The following is a 22,140-nucleotide window of genomic DNA, read 5'->3' as shown; positions in this document are numbered from 1 at the left end:
TGTGGATGATGCCCCTCTGTCAGGAATCTTGCCTGTGCCTTTGGCTCTGATTGAAGAATGTGGCATATGTCCCCTATATATAGAAATGAACATATCCATACACAGCTATGTAGCTACAGATAGACACACCGACACCCCCACACGTGGGTCTGTGCAAATTTTTTCTCGACTCTTTCCCTCAACCCAATGATTTCCTAACGATCTGTTACCCATCTAAGACAGATTGCTTTTCATGGTTCAGCGGTCCCAGCACAGACATTCATTTTAATCAATAGAGCAGTCAAAAGAAAGAATAGATTTACTTGTTTTTTTTTCTTTTTTTACATTTAATTGAAAATTTTCAAGTGATTATCAACTTGTGTAGATCTCAAAGTTTAGGAAGCAGTAATAGGTAAGCCCTTGAAGTAAGTGGAAAAGCATCAACTGGCAGGATTCAGGTCTGCAGAGGCTCCACTTGGGTGAGGTAGAGTACTCGTTTTTGTGCAATACACCAGGTCCCCTCTCGTCCCTCTCCACCGTCTCTCTCCACCATTTCCACCAGACACACCTCGCACTCAAAGATGTCTCCATCAATCCCCTTCCTCACCCTCCCTGATAGCACCTTAGTCCAAGTTTTGCCATCCCTTCCCTGTGCTGCTACACTTTTGGCCAATCCTGCTTTCAAACTGCTCCTTAAATGAACTTTCCACAGAAAAATCCAACCATGCCACTTCCTTGCTCAAAAACCATATCTAACTTTCCATTACTATGTGGCTTTGATGTAATGTTCAGTTTTCTTACCTATAAGATGGGAATACTAAGTCTATATGTTTTAGCAGAGAAAGCAGAGTTCTTTAGCCTCTGCCTGTAACTTCCTTTTCACCTTCCACTGAATTAATTAGTCTCTATGGGGTGCCTGGGTTGCTTAGTCGGTTAAGCATCCAACTTCAGTTCAGGTCATGATGTCACAGCTCATGAGTTTGAGCCCCACATCAGGCTCTGTGCTGACAGCTCAGAGCCCAGAGCCTGCTTCAGATTCTGTGTCTCCCTCTCTCTCTGCTCCTCCCCCTGCTTGCACTCTGTCTCTCAAAACTTAATAAGTGTTAAAAAAATTTAATTAGTCTCTGAACACACCATGCCTTTTCACATAATCCTATTTCTCTCTGGCAAACTTGTACCTTCAAGTACAACTCCTTCAACTCCTTGTACCTTCAACTCCTTCAGGGTTCAAGCCAAATGTCCCCTCTGCTGTAAAACCATTACTCTTTGGGAGAATTAAGAATCTTCAAATTCTGGGTGCCCCTGGCAGGTCTTTGGCCATTTTTTTGTTAACAACACAGGCTGTTGGCAGCATCTATGCCCCCCATAACCAGACAGTATGCTCCAGGAGGGCAAAGGCATGCCTCATCTTTCTATCCACTATCACCAGTACAATGCCTAGCACAAAGCTGAGTAAGCAGTGTGAAGGAGCAAGCATATCATCTGGAAAGTGTCTGGTTCATATGTCACAGTCTGGAAATTGGTTCTTATGTTTCCTGTTCAAAGTTATCCTATTGGTTGATGTTGGATCAGAATCTGAAGCCCTCCTAGGGCTTCTAGATCACTACAGGCAAGTCATTAGGAGAGAAAACAAAGAATCTTAACAGAAGACCATGGGGAAGGGAAGGGGGTAAAAAGTTACAGAGAGGGAAGGAGGCAAACCATAAGAGACTCTTAAATACAGAGAACAAACTGAGGGTTGATGAGGGGTGGGGGGAGGGGAAAGTGGGTGATGGGCATTGAGGAGGCACTTGTTGGGATGAGCACTGGGTGTTGTATGGAAGCCAATTTGACAATAAATTATATTTTAAAAAAGAGAGAAAATCATTTTGGCTACCAACCTTGATTGGTTTTAGAACGCTTTTCTTTGCTGTACTTAAAATGTGTAGATCATTTCATGTGCATACTTTTCTTTGCTGTACTTAAAATGTGTAGATCATTTCATGTGCATACCATTTCCTTCCATATTTCTTTCTTGTGCCACCTATCCTTGTATTTTCCTACTAGGATTGTAATTTTATGGGATACATATTATCACTCCATATTTCATGGTGAAGACACTGAGGCTTTGGAGGAGTATCACTTGGGAGAGACTTAAAGAACTCTGCTATCCAGATAATTACATGAGAATGCTGTGGGTGGTCCCAGGCATCGGTTATTCCAAAGATTCCCATGAAACCCCAATTTGTAGCCAAGTTGAAAACACTGCCTTAGCCCTAAAGAGTTTAGGTTCTAGGTCCATGGTGGGTTCAAGGTGGTGGAAACCAGGGTAGGGCCTGGCTCTGACTTGTGGGGCCTATTTCCAGGACTCTGTGCTGTCCTTTCACTATGATCCCACACTTAGTACAGGCAAGTCATTAAGAGAGAAAAACATTTTGGTTACCAATCTTGATTGGTTTTAGAACATTTCTTTCCTTTGCTGCACTCAGTCACCTGGAGTGACTGAGGCAGGTCTATTGGTCTCTCGTTCCTCACCTGTAGACTAGGGATATTATTTCCTTAAAAACACTTTTAGGTGAATCCAATGAGATGTGACTCAATAGTTGGGGAGACTCAGAGGGCAATGGGCATTATAAAATTAAGAAATAATATTTTCTGTTATTAAAATAGATCATTTAGAGTAGGTGGACTTTTTATAGAAGACTTGGTGAGAAGCTTGGAGGTTTGAAAGCCATGTTTGGCAGCATTTGGGGGTGGGGATTTTTAGTATTGTGTATTGAGAGCAATTCTCTAAGCTTCACCTTGGGCAGGGTGGTATAGGCTGAAGGAATCCATATCTTCTTAGTATGTTTTTCTAGTCAGCTTACTGCCTCAAAGTGTATGGTAATTTGCCTACCCCCTGAAAAGAAACCAAATGCAGACTGAGTGTTCTGCAGGCAAAATCATACTTAGAGTGTCTCAGGTTATCAGAGTAAGTGGTAGTTGTCTGATTATAAAGTGGGAAGATATTATTCAGACATGGATATATCTGTAATCAGCAATGATGAAAAAGGAGGTGTACAGGAAGTGAATGGTAATTAAAGGGGATTTAGGAGACTTTTTTGCTTGGCTGTACTGAGTCTCTCATATGCCTAGAGAATGACCCATTGACTTTTCAAAGTCCCATTAACATTGCAATTCTCAAATGGCTTGGGAATGGGGATGCACATAGTCTAATTTTGGAAGGATTCAAACAGCAACATCCTTGAAAGGACCTAGTAAGTTTGGTTTCCAATCAAGAAAAATACAGGGGAAAAACATGGTCTTCACTAGTCATTGTGAAGGATAATTAGGCTAAAGCCTGCCTACCGATGTGTAGGGCACTTATTCTGAAGAGTGTAATACTGAGAAAATTTGGAGATGAAGAATTTTACTCCCAAGGGAAGGAAGACGGGTAGTTTGATCTGGTTGTGGGGCCATCAGATTGGAGCAGGGAGAACTGAGTCTATTCTCCTCTGCCAGCTGATTGATTTGTAATGCTGTTTTGCTGTTATTAGGCTTAGGTTGCTCTTAGCAGCTGAACAGACATATATTGATACTCATGTAAGCAAGTGTTATAATTTTTTGAATGCTAATACCTAAAAATGAGCACATAATTATGACTGATGGTTTATAAAAAACCTCAGATTTCCTGGTACCCCTAGTGTTGTCACAAAATAAGTCCCTGGGAGCTTGTGGGGTTGTGAGACAGAACACGGCACTGTCTGAACAAGTGATACACACTGGCACAGAAAGCCACTATAAGTGCTCAAGCAACGTGAGATCTTTTGCTTTTGTGATGGTGTATGAACCTGACCTCATGAACTGAGGATATGTCTAGACCCTCCCTCTAATTTTGAATATTTCTTTCCACTAGGAGCAAAGCAGAGACAACCTTGTTTCATATGCAAATTGCAGGAAATGTTCCACCTGTCCCTGTGGTTTCCCTTGACTTGGAAAATCATTCATAGTCCTGCTGCTGTCTTGGGGGGACCATTCACAAGCCTTCCTTGTCTCTTTAAATGGATGTTTAATAAGCTTGGAAATGGCATTGCCTCCAAGAAAGCCAGCATTGGAGAATTAGAGCCTGTTTCCTTAGATGAATATGAAACTTTAAAATAGTCCAAGAAGACCCCTGCAATCCCTGCTAAATGAGATTTGATTTCTCTTTAAGCTGTTTTTAATAGCTGGAATTACAGAACATTGCTGTTTACCAGCTAATAGGTTTGTGAGCAAGCAGCTTGCTTTGTACGCAAGGTGATACCATTTACACCTGTATTCAAGAAGCAACCCCTCCGGTTGCTTCTCCACAAATTGAAGCTAAGTTTATTTCTCAGTGCAGTTCTTGCCTGCTGCCTGTCCCCCTCTCCCTTGTCCCTGTCACACTGCTCTCCCCAGCTCTGCCTCTCTCCCCTTGTTTCTCAGTGTGTTTAATTCTTTTTTTTTTTTTTTTTTTTTTTTTTGTTAAAGGAATTTTACCCAAATTCTACCTCTAGGTTGTTGTGTTTTGGAACCAGGAAATGGAGAAAATGAAAGAGCCCTAGAAAATTTGTCCCTTATAGGCCACAGACAAACTGAGCTTTTCTTGCCTCTAGGAGACCAGGTCTTTTTTTACTTTGATGGGACCCAGACCACAGGCATACAGATGGTGGAAAGGCAGCAGGGGGGGGGGGTCAACTAGGAAAGAGGCACTCTGCCTTTAAACCATGCCTTCCGGGGAGGATTCTCAAGATGGCGGCGTAGGAGGACGCTGGGCTCACCGCGCGTCCTGCTGATCACTTAGATTCCACCTACACCTGCCTAAATAACCCAGAAAACCTCCAGAGGATTAGCAGAACTGAGTCGCCGGAGCCAAGCACAGACGAGAGGCCCACGGAAGAGTGTAGGGAGGGCGGCGAGGCGGTGCGGGCTCCACGGACTGGCGGGAGGGAGCCGGAGCGGAGGGCGGCTCTCCGGCCAAGCAGAGCCCCCAAGTCTGGCTTCCAAAAGCGGAGGGGCCGGGCGGACTGTGTTCCAACAGCAAGCGCGACTTAGCGTCTGGGAGGACACAAGTTAGCAGCTCTGCTCGAAAAGCGGGAAGGCTGGAGGACAAAGGGAGGGAGAGCTGCTGAGCCCCCGGATGACAGAGCTCAGTTTGGCGGGGAACAAAGGCGCTCGCCAGCGCCATCTCCCCCGCCCATCCCCCAGCCAAAATCCCAAAGGGAACCGGTTCCTGCCAGGGAACTTGCTTGCTCCGCGCAAACACCCAACTCTGTGCTTCTGCGGAGCCAAACCTCCGGCAGCAGATCTGACTCCCTCCCGCTGCCACAGGGCCCCTCCTGAAGTGGATCACCTAAGGAGAAGCGAGCTAAGCCTGCCCCTCCTGCCCCCGTGCACCTTGCCTACCCACCCCAGCTAATATGCCAGATCCCCAGCATCACAAGCCTGGCAGTGTGCAAGTATCCCAGACGGGCCACGCCACCCCACAGTGAATCCCGCCCCTAGGAGAGGGGAAGAGAAGGCACACACCAGTCTGATTGTGGCCCCAGCGGTGGGCTGGGGGCAGACATCAGGTCTGACTGCGGCTCCGCCCACCAACTCCAGTTATACACCACAGCACAGGGGAAGTGGCCTGCAGGTCCTCACCACACCAGGGACTATCCAAAATGACCAAGCGGAAGAATTCCCCTCAGAAAAATCTCCAGGAAATAACAACAGCTAATGAGCTGATCAAAAATGATTTAAATAATATAACAGAAAGTGAATTTAGAATAATAGTCATAAAATTAATCGCTGGGCTTGAAAACAGTATACAGGACAGCAGAGAATCTCTTGCTACAGAGATCAAGGAACTAAGGAACAGTCACGAAGAGCTGAAAAACGCTCTAAATGAAATGCAAAACAAAATGGAAACTGCCATGGCTTGGATTGAAGAGGCAGAGGAGAGAATAGGTGAACTAGAAGATAAAGTTATGGAAAAAGAGGAAGCTGAGAAAAAGAGAGATAAAAAAATGCAGGAGTATGAGGGGAAAATTAGAGAACTAAGTGATACACTAAAAAGAAATAATATACGCATAATTGGTATCCCAGAGGAGGAAGAGAGAGGGAAAGGTGCTGAAGGGGTACTTGAAGAAATAATAGCTGAGAACTTCCCTGAACTGGGGAAGGAAAAAGGCATTGAAATCCAAGAGGCACAGAGAACTCCCTTCAGACGTAACTTGAATCGATCTTCTGCACGACATATCATAGTGAAACTGGCAAAATACAAGGATAAAGAGAAAATTCTGAAAGCAGCAAGGGGTAAACGTGCCCTCACATATAAAGGGAGACCTATAAGACTCGTGACTGATCTCTTTTTTGAAACTTGGCAGGCCAGAAAGAATTGGCAAGAGATTTTCAGGGTGCTAGACAGAAAAAATATGCAGCCGAGAATCCTTTATCCAGCAAGTCTGTCATTTAGAATAGAAGGAGAGATAAAGGTCTTCCCAAACAAACAAAAACTGAAGGAATTTGTCACCACTAAACCAGCCCTACAAGAGATCCTAAGGGGGACCCTGTGAGACAAAGTCCCAGAGGCATCACTACAAGCATAAAACATACAGACATCACAATGACTCTAAACCCGTATCTTTCTATAATAACACGGAATGTAAATGGATTAAATGCACCAACCAAAAGACATAGAGTATCAGAATGGATAAAAAAACAAGACCCATCTATTTGCTGTCTACAAGAGACTCATTTTAGACCTGAGGACACCTTTAGATTGAGAGTGAGGAGATGGAGAACTATTTATCATGTGACTGGAAGCCAAAAGAAAGCTGGAGTAGCCATACTTATATCAGACAAACTAGACTTTAAATTAAAGGCTGTAACAAGAGATGAAGAAGGACATTATATAATAGTTACAGGGTCTATCCATCAGGAAGAGCTAACAATTATAAATGTCTATGCGCCGAATACCGGAGCCCCCAAATATATAAAACAATTACTCACAAACATAAGCAACCTTATTGATAAGAATGTGGTAATTGCAGGGGACTTTAACACCCCACTTACAGAAATGGATAGATCATCTAGACACACGGTCAATAAAGAAACAAGGGCCCTGAATGAGACATTGGATCAGATGGACTTGACAGATATATTTAGAACTCTGCATCCCAAAGCAACAGAATATACTTTCTTCTCGAGTGCACATGGAACATTCTCCAAGATAGATCATATACTGGGTCACAAAACAGCCCTTCATGAGTATACAAGAATTGAGATCATACCATGCATACTTTCAGACCACAATGCTATGAAGCTTGAAATCAACCACAGAAAAAAGTCTGGAAAACCTCCAAAAGCATGGAGGTTAAAGAACACCCTACTAACGAATGAGTGGGTCAACCAGGCAATTAGAGAAGAAATTAAAAAATATATGGAAACAAATGAAAATGAAAATACAACAATCCAAACGCTTTGGGATGCAGCGAAGGCAGTCCTGAGAGGAAAATACATTGCAATCCAGGCCTATCTCAAGAAACAAGCAAAATCCCAAATACAAACTCTAACAGCACACCTAAAGGAACTAGAAGCAGAACAGCAAAGGCAGCCTAAACCCAGCAGAAGAAGAGTAATAATACAGACCAGAGCAGAAATAAACAATATAGAATCTAAAAAAACTGTAGAGCAGATCAACGAAACCAAGAGTTGTTTTTTTGAAAAAATAAACAAAATTGACAAACGTCCAGCCAGGCTTCTCATAAAGAAAAGGGAGATGACCCAAATAGATAAAATCATGAATGAAAATGGAATTGTTACAACCAATCCCTCAGAGATACAAACAATTATCAGGAAATACTATGAAAAATATATGCCAACAAACTGGACAATCTGGAAGAAATGGACAAATTCCTGAACACCCACACACTCCCAAAACTCAAACAGGAGGAAATAGAAAGCTTGAACAGACCCATAACCAGTGAAGAAAGTGAATCGGTTATCAAAAATCTCCCAAGAAATAAGAGTCCAGGACCAGATGGCTTCCCAGGGGAGTTCTACCAGACGTTTAAAGCAGAGATAATACCTATCCTTCTCAAGCTATTCCAAGAAATAGAAAGGGAAGGAAAACTTCCAGACTCATTCTATGAAGCCAGTATTACTTTGATTCCTAAACCAGACAGAGACCTAGTAACAAAAGAGAACTACAGGCCAATATCCCTGATGAATATGGATGCAAAAATTCTCAATAAGATACTAGCAAATCGAATTCAACGGCATATAAAAAGAATTATTCACCATGATCAAGTGGGATTTATTCCTGGGATACAGGGCTGGTTCAACATTCGCAAATCAATCAACATGATACATCACATTAACAAAAAAAAAGAGAAGAACCATATGATCCTGTCAATCGATGCAGAAAAGGCCTTTGACAAAATCCAGCACCCATTCTTAATAAAAACCCTTGAGAAAGTCGGGATAGAAGGAACATACTTAAAGATCATAAAAGCCATTTATGAAAAGCCCACAGCTAACATCATCCTCAACGGGGACAAACTGAGAGCTTTTTCCCTGAGATCAGGAACACGACAGGGATGCCCACTCTCACCGCTGTTGTTTAACATAGTGCTGGAAGTTCTAGCATCAGCAATCAGACAACAATAGGAAATCAAAGGCATCAAAATTGGCAAAGATGAAGTCAAGCTTTCGCTTTTTGCTAATGACATGATATTATACATGGAAAATCCGATAGACTCCACCAAAAGTCTGCTAGAACTGATACAGGAATTCAGCAAAGTTGCAGGATACAAAATCAATGTACAGAAATCAGTTGCATTCTTATACACTAACAATGAAGCAACAGAAGACAAATAAAGAAACTGATCCCATTCACAATTGCACCAAGAAGCATAAAATACCTAGGAATAAATCTAACCAAAGATGTAAAGGATCTGTATGCTGAAAACTATAGAAAGCTTATGAAGGTAATGAAGAAGATTTAAAGAAATGGAAAGACATTCCCTGCTCATGGATTGGAAAAATAAATATTGTCAAAATGTCAATACTACCCAAAGCCATATACACATTCAATGCAATCTCAATCAAAATTGCACCAGCATTCTTCTCAAAACTAGAACAAGCAATCCTAAAATTCATATGGAACCACAAAAGGCCCCGAATAGCCAAAGGAATTTTGAAGAAGAAGACCAAAGCAGGAGGCATCACAATCCCAGACTTTAGCCTCTACTACAAAGCTGTCATCATCAAGACAGCATGGTATTGGCACCAAAACAGACACATAGACCAATGGAATAGAAAGAAACCCCAGAACTAGACCCACAAACGTATGGCCAACTCATCTTTGACAAAGCCGGAAAGAACATCCAATGGAAAAAAGACAGCCTCTTTAACAAATGGTGCTGGGAGAACTGGACAGCAACATGCAGAAGGTTGAAACTAGACCACTTTCTCACACCATTCACAAAAATAAACTCAAAATGGATAAAGGACCTAAATGTGAGTCAGGAAACCATCAAAACCTTAGAGGAGAAAGCAGGAAAAGACCTCTCTGACCTCAGCCGTAGCAATCTCTTACTCGACACATCCCCAAAGGCAAGGGAATTAAAAGCAAAAGTGAATTACTGGGACCTTATGAAGATTAAAAGCTTCTGCACAGCAAAGGAAACAACGAACAAAACTAAAAGGCAACCAACGGAATGGGAAAAGATATTCACAAATGACATATCGGACAAAGGGCTAGTATCCAAAATCTATAAAGAGCTCACCAAACTCCACACCCGAAAAACAAATAACCCAGTGAAGAAATGGGCAGAAAACATGAATAGACACTTCTCTAAAGAAGACATCCGGATGGCCAACAGGCACATGAAAAGATGTTCAGCGTCGCTCCTTATCAGGGAAATACAAATCAAAACCACACTCAGGTATCACCTCACGCCAGTCAGAGTGGCCAAAATGAACAAATCAGGAGACTATAGATGCTGGAGAGGATGTGGAGAAACGGGAACCCTCTTGCACTGTTGGTGGGAATGCAAATTGGTGCAGCCACTCTGGAAAGCAGTGTGGAGGTTCCTCAAAAAATTAAAAATAGACCTACCCTATGACCCAGCAGTAGCACTGCTAGGAATTTATCCAAGGGAGACAGGAGTACTGCTGCATAGGGCCACGTGTACCCCAATGTTCATAGCAGCACTCTCAACAATAGCCAAATTATGGAAAGAGCCTAAATGTCCATCAACTGATGAATGGATAAAGAAATTGTGGTTTATATACACAATGGAATATTACGTGGCAATGAGAAAAAATGAAATATGGCCTTTTGTAGCAACGTGGATGGAACTGGAGAGTGTGATGCTAAGTGAAATAAGCCATACAGAGAAAGACAGATACCATATGGTTTCACTCTTATGTGGATCCTGAGAAACTTAAACAGGAACCCATGGGGGAGGGGAAGGAAAAAAAAAAAGAGGTTAGAGTGCGAGAGAGCCAAAGCATAAGAGACTGTTGAAAACTGAGAACAAACTGGGGGTTGATGGGTGGTGGGAGGGAGGAGAGGGTGGGTGATGGGTATTGAGGAGGGCACCTTTTGAGATGAGCACTGGGTGTTGTATGGAAACCAATTTGTCAATAAATTTCATATTAAAAATAAATAAATAAATAAATAAATAAATAAATAAAAGATAGGTCAGAGTGGAAGTAAAAAAAAAAAAACTAAAAAAAAATAAATAAACCATGCCTTCCACCCAGAAATATGAATGACAGTTACAACGATTGATATGAATAACAGCATTAGTGAGCACTAACCACATGCCAGACCCAAATTTCATGTGCATCAGTCCTCTCAACTTCTTTTGGCTATGGATGGAAACATCCTGATTTTACAGAGGGGGACCATGAACCATTTTGAGCTGTGGAGCCTCAAGGCAGAGCTGGAAAATGGCTGGGCAGGATTTGAATGGAGCTCCATCCTACTCTAAATGAGGTGCATGTGGGACTGCCAGCTGCAGGGAGTAACAGCACTAGCTGTGTGCTGCACACCCTTTGGAGCATTCTGCATCTGTTAAACCACTCAGCCTTTGTATCTGCCCGACATCAGACTTATGCTACTTTTCATTTTACAGCTGAGAAAACTGAGGCACAAGAATTATAACCTCATGGCCTAAGCCACACAGCCCAGGCAGGGAGTGGAGGTTTTGGGGCTATGGAGCCAGGCTGCCTGCTTCCAGAGTCTTTGCCCTTAACTCCTCAATGTTTCCTAAGTTCCTGGAACAGAGTCTGTAGATGTCTGAATCTACTTAACAAACATGTGGAAGCACCTACAGGATTTTAGTCCCTCTCTTTTCTAGGTAGAGAAATAACTAGAAGTGTCACTTTACTTAAGGTTGGGTAAGTGGAGAAGTACAAGGGAGATGCCCACTCCCTTGATTCAGTTTATTCTGATCTCATCATTGCATATAGTTCAACAATGATTCCAGGATTAGATTCCTTAATGCCCCCTACCCATTTAGTTCATCCCCCTTCCCATAAAAGCTCTAGCAACCTTCTGTTTGTTCTCTGTATTTAAGAGTCTCTTATGTTTTGTCCCCATCCCTGTTTTTATATTTGCTTCTCTTCCCTTGTGTTCATCTGTTTTGTATCTTAAATTTCATATGAGTGAAGTCATTTGATATTTGTCTCTCTCTGACTAATTTCACTTAGCATACTACCCTCATGTTCCATCCACATAGTTGCAAATGACAAGATTTTATTCTTTTTGATTGCTGAGTAATACTCCATTATATATATATATATATATGTGTGTGTGTGTGTGTGTGTGTGTGTGTGTGTGTATACATCACATCTTCTTTTGTCCATTCATCCATCAATGGACATTTGGGCTCTTTCCATACTTTGGCTATGGTCAATAACACTGCTATAAACATTGGAGTGCATGTGCCCCTTCGAAACAGCACACCTGTATCCCTTAGATAATTTCCTAGTAGTGCAATTCCTGATTTGTATTTCCCTGATGATGAGTGATATTGAGCATTTTTTCATGTGTTGGTTGACCATCTGGATATTTTGTTTGGAGAAGTGTCTATTCATGTCTCTTGCCCATTTCTTCACTGGATTATTTGTTTTTTGGGTGTTGAGTTTGATAAGTTCTTTATAGATACTAACCCTTTATAAACTGATCTGCCGTTTGCAAATTTCTTCTCCCATTCTGTCAGTTGCCTTTTAGTTTTATTGATTGTTTCATTCACTGTGCAGAAGCTTTGTATTTGGGTGAGGTCTCAATAGTTCATTTTTGCTTTTATTTTCCTTGCCACTGGAGACATGTTGAGAAAGAAGTTGCTGCAGCCAAGGTCAAAGAGGTTTTTGCCTGCTGTCTCCTCGAGGATTTTGATGGCTTCCTGTCTTACATTTAGGCCTTTCATTCATTTTGAGTTTATTTTTGTGGATGGTGTAAGAAAGTGGTCCAGGTTCATTTTTCTGCATGTCTCTGTCCAGTTTTCCCAGGACCATTTGCTGGAGAGACTGTCTTTATTCCATTGGATATTTTTTCCTGTTTTGTTAAAGATTAGTTGGCTATACATTTGAGGGTCGATTCCTGGGTTCTCTATTCTGTTCCATTGATCTAAGTGTCTGTTTTTGTGCCATAAACATCTTTAAGGTTTGATTTTGAAATTCCTGTCTTAAATGAAAGCCACCAAGAATGACATTACTTACCCAGGATGGGTTGTTCTAGACCTGACACACTTATGAAGATGGTCCTGGTTCCCATGACAGAGAGCAGGGTCTACAGGTGAATAGAGTGACCGAATGTGGAAAGAAACCCCTGAAAGCAAGCAAATGAATTTTCCCCTCTTCCCCTCCCTCTCTCCATCCATCCAGCAAAATGAGCTGACTACTCTGGGCATATGTTAGAGGTAGGTGCTCTATACAATGGATCAACAGAATCACTGGTTTTCTTAGAAAGAGAGGGGTTGAGAAAAGCCTTCATAGAATACGTGATCTTCTGGCATTTTCTATAAAGGGAAGATAGTAATAGAGGTTTCTTAATATTTAGAAATTCTCTGGAACTATCTCCTCGGTATGGAGCAGTGGTGTCTTTTCTCTTTTGATTCAGTTTATTCTGATCTCACTCATCACATCTGACAAGACAGCCTCACTTCTCCCTGTACTCACCTTGTCAAATTTTTCTTCCTCATTCACAGCATGTTGTGGGAATGTGAGAAATAACAGACACTGCAAACAGTGTGAAACAGATTAATAAATCATTTTAAAGTATTAAAATTGATATTAGGTTTTTCTGCAATATTTTATCACTCATAATTTATTAAGCATGTTATTTGTTAAACTTGGTTAAGCAAGAACAACCAATATGTCATGGAGGCGGGTGGGATCTGATTTCTCAATGCCCTTAATCAACATGGAATAGAAGTGACAGAACCTTTCCTACAGAGAGCAGTAAGATGCCAGCCTGAAGGTCAGCTGGCAGTTGACCTTGTGATTTCTTAGTTTGTAGATTATGAACACAGCCCAAAGCCCTCTGCATATCCTGGACAGGTAAAGTGCACATGGTTTCCCTCCCTCACCCTTCTCCCTTCCAGTTGGGCCAGATAGGGGATGGGTAAATCATATTCCTATTGTCTCAGGCTGTCATGTGCTTGCCATCTTACACCAAATATTTATTAAATGCCTACTATGTGCACTCTTGGAAGTGATTGGGCTATATTGGTAACAAAACAAACTGATCCCTGCCCTTGTGGAACTTCTCTCCTAGCAAGAGAAGACAGATCATGAAAATAAACGTAATAAATACGTAGATGTGATAGTAGGTTTCCAGGATAAGTTCTTTTACCATATGGATGCCATATGGTAAAAAGGGGAAAAGAAGACAAAGGCCGAATGTGTGCAGTGAGCTGACCTATAGTCCTTGTTTGCAAGTAGCAATGCTACTTGCTTTAGAGTGAATGCTTGGGATTTTTCTGGCTGGAGTAGCATTTGGATTTCAAGTGTAGTCTCCATTCACCAGTTCTGTGAGGTGCCTCTAGGGCAGGAAACATCATCAAGAAAAGGCTTATTTTGGACTGTGCTGCCCAATTCCAAGGTGACGCTGTTCCCCTGTTCCCCTCCTGCATGGCCCCATCTACTCCCCACACTGCAGAGAACTGTGCTAATGCCCAGGACCCTCCTCTCCCCCATTCTTCTGGCATGAAGGGGCAGGTCTAAGTGGGAGAGCACACCTGGCTGTGGAGATGCATAACTTCCCCCTTCTTTTTCCAGAGGATGTCAAGGAATGCTGGAGTACTGGAACTCGATGTCTGTTGGCTGTTGGACAGTCTGAGAAACCGAGGAGTGGAACCATTCAGCAGCACAGACAGCAAATGTCTGCATCTGGACACCTGTGGCGAGTCAGCTGCTTCCTCTTCAAGTCTGTGCTGACCACTCCCTCAGTCTGGCTTTGGGTTATTTCTGGATGGATATACAAAACCAGGGGCTTCATTCCTGGCAGTGGTGGGTGAGCTTCTGGAGAGGATGAATATGTGAATATCAGTTTCCGTGGGGTAGTGATTTGCAGATTCTCTTTGGTGCAAGTTTCTAGTCTGAAGCATCTCTGGTTTCATCTAAGAGGCAGGCTGAACTTCTGATTACTGGTTGTAGGGCACCAGGGATGGGGGAGTTAGGGAGCAATGGGCAGCACTGGGGAAACCCCATCTTCATAAGCCACCAGTACCACTTGAGGCAGAGCTCTGGGGACATGAGATTATTAAATATCAGTGAATGAAAGAAGAAAGGAGTTTATAGTTAGTATACAGAAAAGCACAGAATCATGTAGTTCATTGTATTTGCCACAGTCTTAGGGGAAAATCTGGCTTTCTTGGCGGAAGTGTGACAGTCACACAAATGGTGCCTACCAAGTGCACTGTCAGGGGAAGAGTTGAGAATCCCTGACTTGGGAGGAGGGGATGGGATGGCAAGGGCTAGCTTTTTTAGAGGCAGCTCAGTGTTTTCCAAATGTGTCTTATCATAAGAATCTTTGGAGGAACTTGATAAAAATACTAATTCTTGGGCTCTATACCCATGAAGTAATCAATCCAAATCTCTGGGAGACAAGTCTGGGAATTCTAGCTTTAACCAGCACCCCAAGTGATTCTTTTAAGGTAGAGCACATGGCTGTCAACTGGACTTCACAATAGAATTAACCATGGAGATTTTAATAATTGCTGATACTCAAGACTCGCCATGAGTATGGGCTGCAATTCATCTGGGTGGGGCTGAAGAAGAGTTGTTGGTGCTCCAAAGCCCTACAGGTGAGCAGATGATTCTCACGTGCAGTTAGGGGTGAGATTTCTGCATAGAAGAGGTGGATTGGAAACCAATCCTAGATAACTGTGACCCCTTGGGTGGGTGGCTTTGGTATCCTGTATCTCAGGATCTCATGGATGAAACCATGTTGTCCTTGCCCTGCCACATCAGTACTCCTTTGCAAAATTGTTGAGATAGTGGATGTAGGTACCCTTCTCCATCTCTGTGCAGAGTGAGCCGTCAGCGCTGCGCTCCCTTTGGGCCTGTGTCTGGACCTCTCCAGCCATTCTCTCTTCTGTGGTCCGTGCCTGTCTGGATGAGAAATGCAAAGGGCATGGGGAGTTTGTGTTACGCGGTGGTCAAGCCAGGTTCCGTCTGCTGCAGTGAGTCCCGAGCACCTTTGGTAATAAGGAGGGAAGGCTCTGGGTAAAGAATCTCTTTAGTGGCGCTCTGTCCACCCCCGCATTATCCTGACTTATTACATTGTAATAAATTGAACCATTCCACTTCATTATTTCATATTTGAGGAGATTTATAGATTGTCCTGGTGGCTGAAGAGGCAGTGATTAAAGAAGCAGCGTGCTAATGAATAAGGCTATGCACAAAGCCGTTTTAATTAATGCACAGCCCAGGGGCTGTAAACCACTTGCTGATAACAAACCTGTCCATTGAAGACTTGAACTGACAACTTCCCACAGAATAAGGGTTGACAGATGACATGGGAAAGTTACTCAAGTGGCAATTAGGGCTTCTGAACTGAGTTTTCCTCCCTGCCTCCCTGCTCACCATAGCAGAGCCGCCAAACACAGAATTGTTTTTTTCTGCCTAAGAATTTCTACTCTCCTTGATCCCCTGCTACACCTTTCTCCATCTTTCTCCATCCCAGTAGCTCTGACCTTTACATTCATACTTGCACTTTCTGAAAGTTTTGTTTGGCTCATATGTATGGAGTAGAAGATGCCCAGCATCCTTCACAAAGCTCCTGTGATACAAGACAGTTCTTTTCACCCCAACTTCTTCCAGAACTGTGAAGATTTAGTTAAGTCTGGTGTTTACCTGAAAAGCTTAAACTTTTTTTGTTCTTCTTTTTTGTTTTCTTTCATTCTTCTTTCTTTCTTTCTTTCTTTCTTTCTTTCTTTCTTTCTTTCTTTTGTGGAGTCATACCTGTTGGCAGTGTGGCTTTGGAGATGTTCATCTCACCAGCTCTTTACTTGCTACATGACTCTGCTTTCCTGTTTGGAGGTGCACGGTGGTCGTTGGAGCCTGTCAAGGTCTCCAGAGCAAGCCCCAAACATTCTCAATCCCTGTCACACTGCTCTGTACCCCAGGGTTTCTCAGTAAGTGCTGTTTCCTGACAAATTAAGTCCAAAGGGTGACAAGCAGCAAAATAACCTTTTTCTGTCATTTTAATGGTTTCCTGCCAGGATTTGATGTTTGGAGACATGGGAACATTGTGATAAGATGTCTTCTTTGCCAGCTGATTATTGTGGCACTTTCTGCTATGAGACAGAGCCTTATTAGTCATATGACCAACACTAATAATAGTGACTCTAAGAACAAAAATAATGCAGACATAATATGAGCTAAAAATCTTGGCCAACAGAATGATTTGAAGAAAAAAAATATTGATAATGAAGTGAGGTTTATTGAATTAACTGTTCCATTTAGCAGACACATCAGCAGAACCAAGGCATGGAAGAATATAATCAAAAATGTGACTCTGGTGACAGAGCTGAACTAGATGTGGAGATTGGGGAATAGCCAAGTCAATTCAGTTATAATCTTGGTTACCGGGATGCTATACATCTCAAGGAAGCTGCACAGTCCAGCAGAGATTTCCAGATACCTGCCATAGAACCCAGTTTTATTTTGGCAGTAAGTTATTATTGCTTCTGGCCTACTACCTGAAAGTTACATTTCCCAATGGAAAGGGCATCTTGTTTATCAAGGGGCTCAATCCTAGGACTGATGTTTTGGCAGTGTTTGTAGAGCAGACCTCCCAGTGAGGAGAGGCAAAGCCACATGACAGCTAGGTAGGTCTGACATGCAAAAGCAAGTAGCTGATTTCACTTCTCTTCCTTTCCCTTAGATAAACATACCCTTGGTGCATGAATGGCCCCCAACTCTCTGCCTGTCCCTGCTAGTGCATAGCTAGGGTCTTGGTGGCTTCTTTGTCGCTTCAGGTTAACCCAAGTTTTATAATGTTGCTGTGCACCTGATTCATCTTGCTCCCTAAATCTTCTCTTCATGCGATGAGTCATCTTAACTGTGCTGTCCCCGTCTTGCTAAGATTGTCTCCTCGCAGGAATATATGCTTTTCTCCCTTATAGAAGACAGCTGCAATATTTACATACAAACTAAAGTTGTAAGAAATTCTAAGGAAAGGTTAGGGTGGGTCAGGGAATTAGTATTCTAAGGGAATATATTAAGAACATATTAATTTCAGAAATAATTACATTGATAGCAATACTTTTCTTTTTCTAAAGTTTATTTATTTATTTATTTAGAGACCAGGGGAGGGACAGAGAGAAAGAGAGAGAATCTCAAGCAGACTCCTTGCTCAGCACGGAGGCTGATGTAGGGTTTGATCCCATGACCCTGGGGTGTTCAACCAACTGAGCTACCCAGGTTGCCCCAATACTTTGTATTGTTAAATAACAGGATGTTTCTCCAAAGTGTGCAGGGATTATTCCTATATTATTTAAATGACCTTCTTTTTATATTACTTGACATTTGAAGAAACTGAGGCATCTAGGAATTATGTGACTGAACCATGCATAGTGGTACAGTAGAGGCAGAATGATGTGAGACTCCAAGTATAAACTGACCTGCTAGAGAGATTTGCTGGCTTTGTGAATTCTGCATTCTTTATTTATGGTTTTTGGTAAGCAATTCTGAAGTCATTGCTGGGCATTTTTTGACTGGGATGGAGGGGAGCCTGAGACCAAGTTTGATAAGGGTGCAAAACTTTGTGATTTTTCAGTGTACTTATCCTGGATCCCACTTTCTCCACCATCCCCAGACTATATGTCAACTATCAGGTATATTTTTAAAATAACACTGAGAAAAGGAATGCATTTGGGAAATAGAACAGATTTCACTTCTAAATGACACATTAAACTTAATTTTTTAAAAATGTTTTTAATGTTTATTTATTTTTGAGAGAGAGACAGACAGAGTGCAAGCTGGGGAGGGGCAGAGCGAGAGAGGGAGACACAGAATCTGAAGCAGGCTCCAGGCTCCAAGCTGTCCGCACAGAACCCGACGCGGGGCTCGAACTCATGAACCGTGAGATCATGACCTGAGCCGAAGTTGGACACTCGACTGACTGAGCCTCCCAGGTGCCCCATAAACTTAATTTTTAATGGTGAAGAATACCATGTATGCACATCTATAAACATGGAAGACAAAGCAACACAGATGATAGGAATTTTAGCCAGGAAAACATGAAACATAAGCAGTCAATTCTATATTAAAACCAAGGGAAAGTGATTTCTTAACTCAAGTCCTACCTCTAAGGATCTACTCTGGTTCAAGTATAATAAGGGCCTAGGTGGGAAGAAAGGCAGCAAAGAAACTGAAATCCTGCATGAACACTGAATAGAGATGGCTAGTTTTCTCATTTGTCCAAACAGCAGTGGCTCCTGAGAACCCCTGGAAACAGAAAGAAACAAGAATGGTGAAATTATTTTTGCAGTACCAACTTGCTTCACTGATATCTATTTGGAAAGAGCAAATTCTTGGTAACTGAGATTTTTCTAAGGAGATGTAGAAATATTTCTTTACATCTGACTTAAATTCAAAAATGTTGACCAGAATTCCAGTAATTTTGACCATCTCCAACTGCCTTCTGCTTCCTTATATTCTTTTTAGATTGTGAACTGATTTAACCTTCTTTCTCCATTCTTTTCCCCTTTGATTATTATCAAAGGCACCAACTTCTCTGGAGAAGGTTACTGTATTCAACATGCTTTTTAGCATTTTCTTCTATTTCTTGTACCATTGAGCTGATCAGAAGAATTGAATCAATATGGCATCTGCTTGAAAAGATATGGAATCCAATATTTAAAAAAGGGCTGTCAAATGTCAACCAAAAGGGTGTGGCAAACTCGAAGGCTTGAGAGGGCAGACATTTGACAAATGAGTGCAGTAATACCTATTTATTAGTGTTAAGTGCCTCTCACCAGGACCAAGTATAACACCTGTCCAGTTTGAATTACTTTTTAGAGTGTGTTTTTGGGCAAACCCAAATTGTTCCAAAATACTCAGAGGGCCATAACTTGTTCCAGTGGCAGCTAATTTGTGATATCTGCTGGCCATGTGCTTTCATGCAAATGTACCTTTATTTACAGAAGCTATCTGGTTTCCTGGCCAAGGAGGAGAGGAAGTAGCACATCTTCCTGGTGACCTTCACATCAAATGGATGTCTTTTATCCTTTTTCTTCAACAAGCTATTTGCTATCACCCACCTTTCCCCCTTCTTTTCTCCTGTTCTCCTCCCTAAAATATCCCCTTCTTCCTCCTCTATTTTCTTCTTTCTTTACCAAAGGGGTGCCTAGACAGGAGCAGATACCAGAGTCATTTGCAAGACCTGGTAAAAATGAGAAAAGAGAGTCAGTGGTCTTCCTTTCAAATAATCTCAGATGGCAGATACTAAGGGAAGACAATCTAACAAACTCTTGCCAGTGCTTGCAGTGGTTAATAAATCATATTTGAAAAGTTATTGCTCTCTATCTAAACTATTTTTGTTAAATTTTCAACAGTTCTATTAGTTTTCCTTAGTTGGATTTAGAAAATAGCCAATTATTTCTTGTATTGTAATTAGGCCCTACATTTATTACCATAATCAACTTCAGCTCTGAGACTTCATTTTCTAAGAGCCTTGAGTCAAGTTCCTGGGGAAACAGGGATTTGAGAGCAGATGATTTATAGTGTGCACTCTTGGGCACCTGTAAGGGAGTTAGAGAAGCAGGGCTTGGCAATGGGAGCAGTTGAGCTTCTCTGTAGTCACAACAACAACCTCAGTGCATCCCACAGGATGTTCTAGAAGTTGGGATGGCCCTTCAGAGTTGTCCTTGTTGAAGAAAAAGACTCAGGCCTTTGCACTACCATGTCAATCCCTTAGCAAGGCAACTCCCTCTGGCTAGAGGAAATCCTGGACTGGTGGGGAAGACCTTGGTGGGCAACATTCTGGGGAGGGAGCTCTTGTATATTTGTGAAGGTGGGATCTAGTCTGAAGAAGGATCTAACATGTTCAAGAAGATGGATGGGGAAGATTTCCCACCCAATTTCTCTCTGGTCCAGATATTATTATTATTTTTGTGTGTGTGTGAGGTATCACATGAGGTAAGGTTAACTTCTGGGTTTAATAGTTGGGAATACTTATGCACTATGACTTATTTATAGGTGAAACATAATGCTTTCTTTCACTACACTTTCCCTTTTCACTCCTTTTACAACTTTTCTGTACAATTTTGTGACAATATGCATGATTCTCTTACCATAAAACATCCACTGGCTTCTTGACAGCATATTTTGTAGCTGTTTATAAGTGACATATAAAGCCTGTTCCAGGGAAAACAAAAAGATATGCGACTGTATTTTTGGGCATGCATAGAACATTTTCCTAAGGGCCATTCCAGAAGAAGAAGTTTTAAAATGGTTGTTTGCACTGAAGATGTTAACAGATGCATGACTCCTGTGCAGCCCAGGTCCTAATTAGAAAGGTTCATCTGAGACTGGATGCTGAATCTTTGATTCCCTTCACCTTAGATATCTGGTTCCACCTGTGTCTCTGCCCAGCTGGTCTCTCACAGGTATGTCTGTGTGAATTGGCTGGCAGGGAGGGATGGAGAGAAGCCACAGCCAGCTTTAAGGATCCCACATAAAAAGAAAACAAAATACAAAAAATGGTGCCTGTGGTCTACAGTGTTGATGATGTTTACTGGATGATGGATGAATATGGCGAACGAGGCAGCGTGGTCTGATCAGGGTGAAATGGCTGAGCAGGAGAACGGCGAGTGAATCAATCATGAGACCTGCTTCACCAGCCGGCTGGGTTCATCAGTCTCACAGCCTCTCTCAACAGGCTTATAAATTACCCCTTATGGAGGGATGGCGTGTTGGGCTAGGTTTCGGTGACTTCTCCAGCAGCGATCAATAGGCTGCGGTGAATAGAAACAACACAGCTCCAATGAGATAGTTGGCAATGCACTCCAACTTTATTTCATCAGCTGTGCTTGCTTTTATAAATCCATATATTTTGTGCCCAAGCTGAAAGCCTCCATCCAAAAAAATAAAAACCCCAGAAACCAAAATCCAAAACCAAACCAAAACAAAACCCTCAAAACAACAACAACAACAACAACAACAACAAAATCTGGACTTTTAACATCCAGATGCAGTGCACTATAGTGCTTAAAGGGCATGGCTTCCTGAAGGTGAACACTGTCTTCAATTACTAGCTCTTTGACCTGGATGATTTACTTAATTAGCTTCTTTGTGCATGAGATTCCTCACTTTTAAAAATGGCAATGATAATAAGAGATATGATTCCTTCTTCATAAAATTCTTCATGGGATTAAATTAGTTAATATTTATAAGTTGGTATTTAATAATTTTAGCAGATATTATTATAGATGTAGCTCTTACTGCCTGGTCAACCTCAACCCCATTTAATTTCAGAAGATGAGCTTGTATCTTCCTTCACTCATAAGGCAATGTTCTACACATCACCCTAAATTCCACATACCCACATCTATCATCACCCATTTTCTATCAGAGAGGAGGAAGTGTATCTTCTGCTATTCAAGGTCAGTTTCTGCCTGTGACCCTTATCCTCTTCCGTCTATGTTTTTCTGGGTCTGGCTTCATGTACTATAT

The sequence above is a fragment of the Prionailurus viverrinus genome, chromosome D1, assembly GCF_022837055.1.
Source record: "Prionailurus viverrinus isolate Anna chromosome D1, UM_Priviv_1.0, whole genome shotgun sequence".
Classification (NCBI taxonomy): Eukaryota; Metazoa; Chordata; class Mammalia; order Carnivora; family Felidae; genus Prionailurus; species Prionailurus viverrinus.
Note: the sequence above shows the minus strand (reverse complement) of the source record.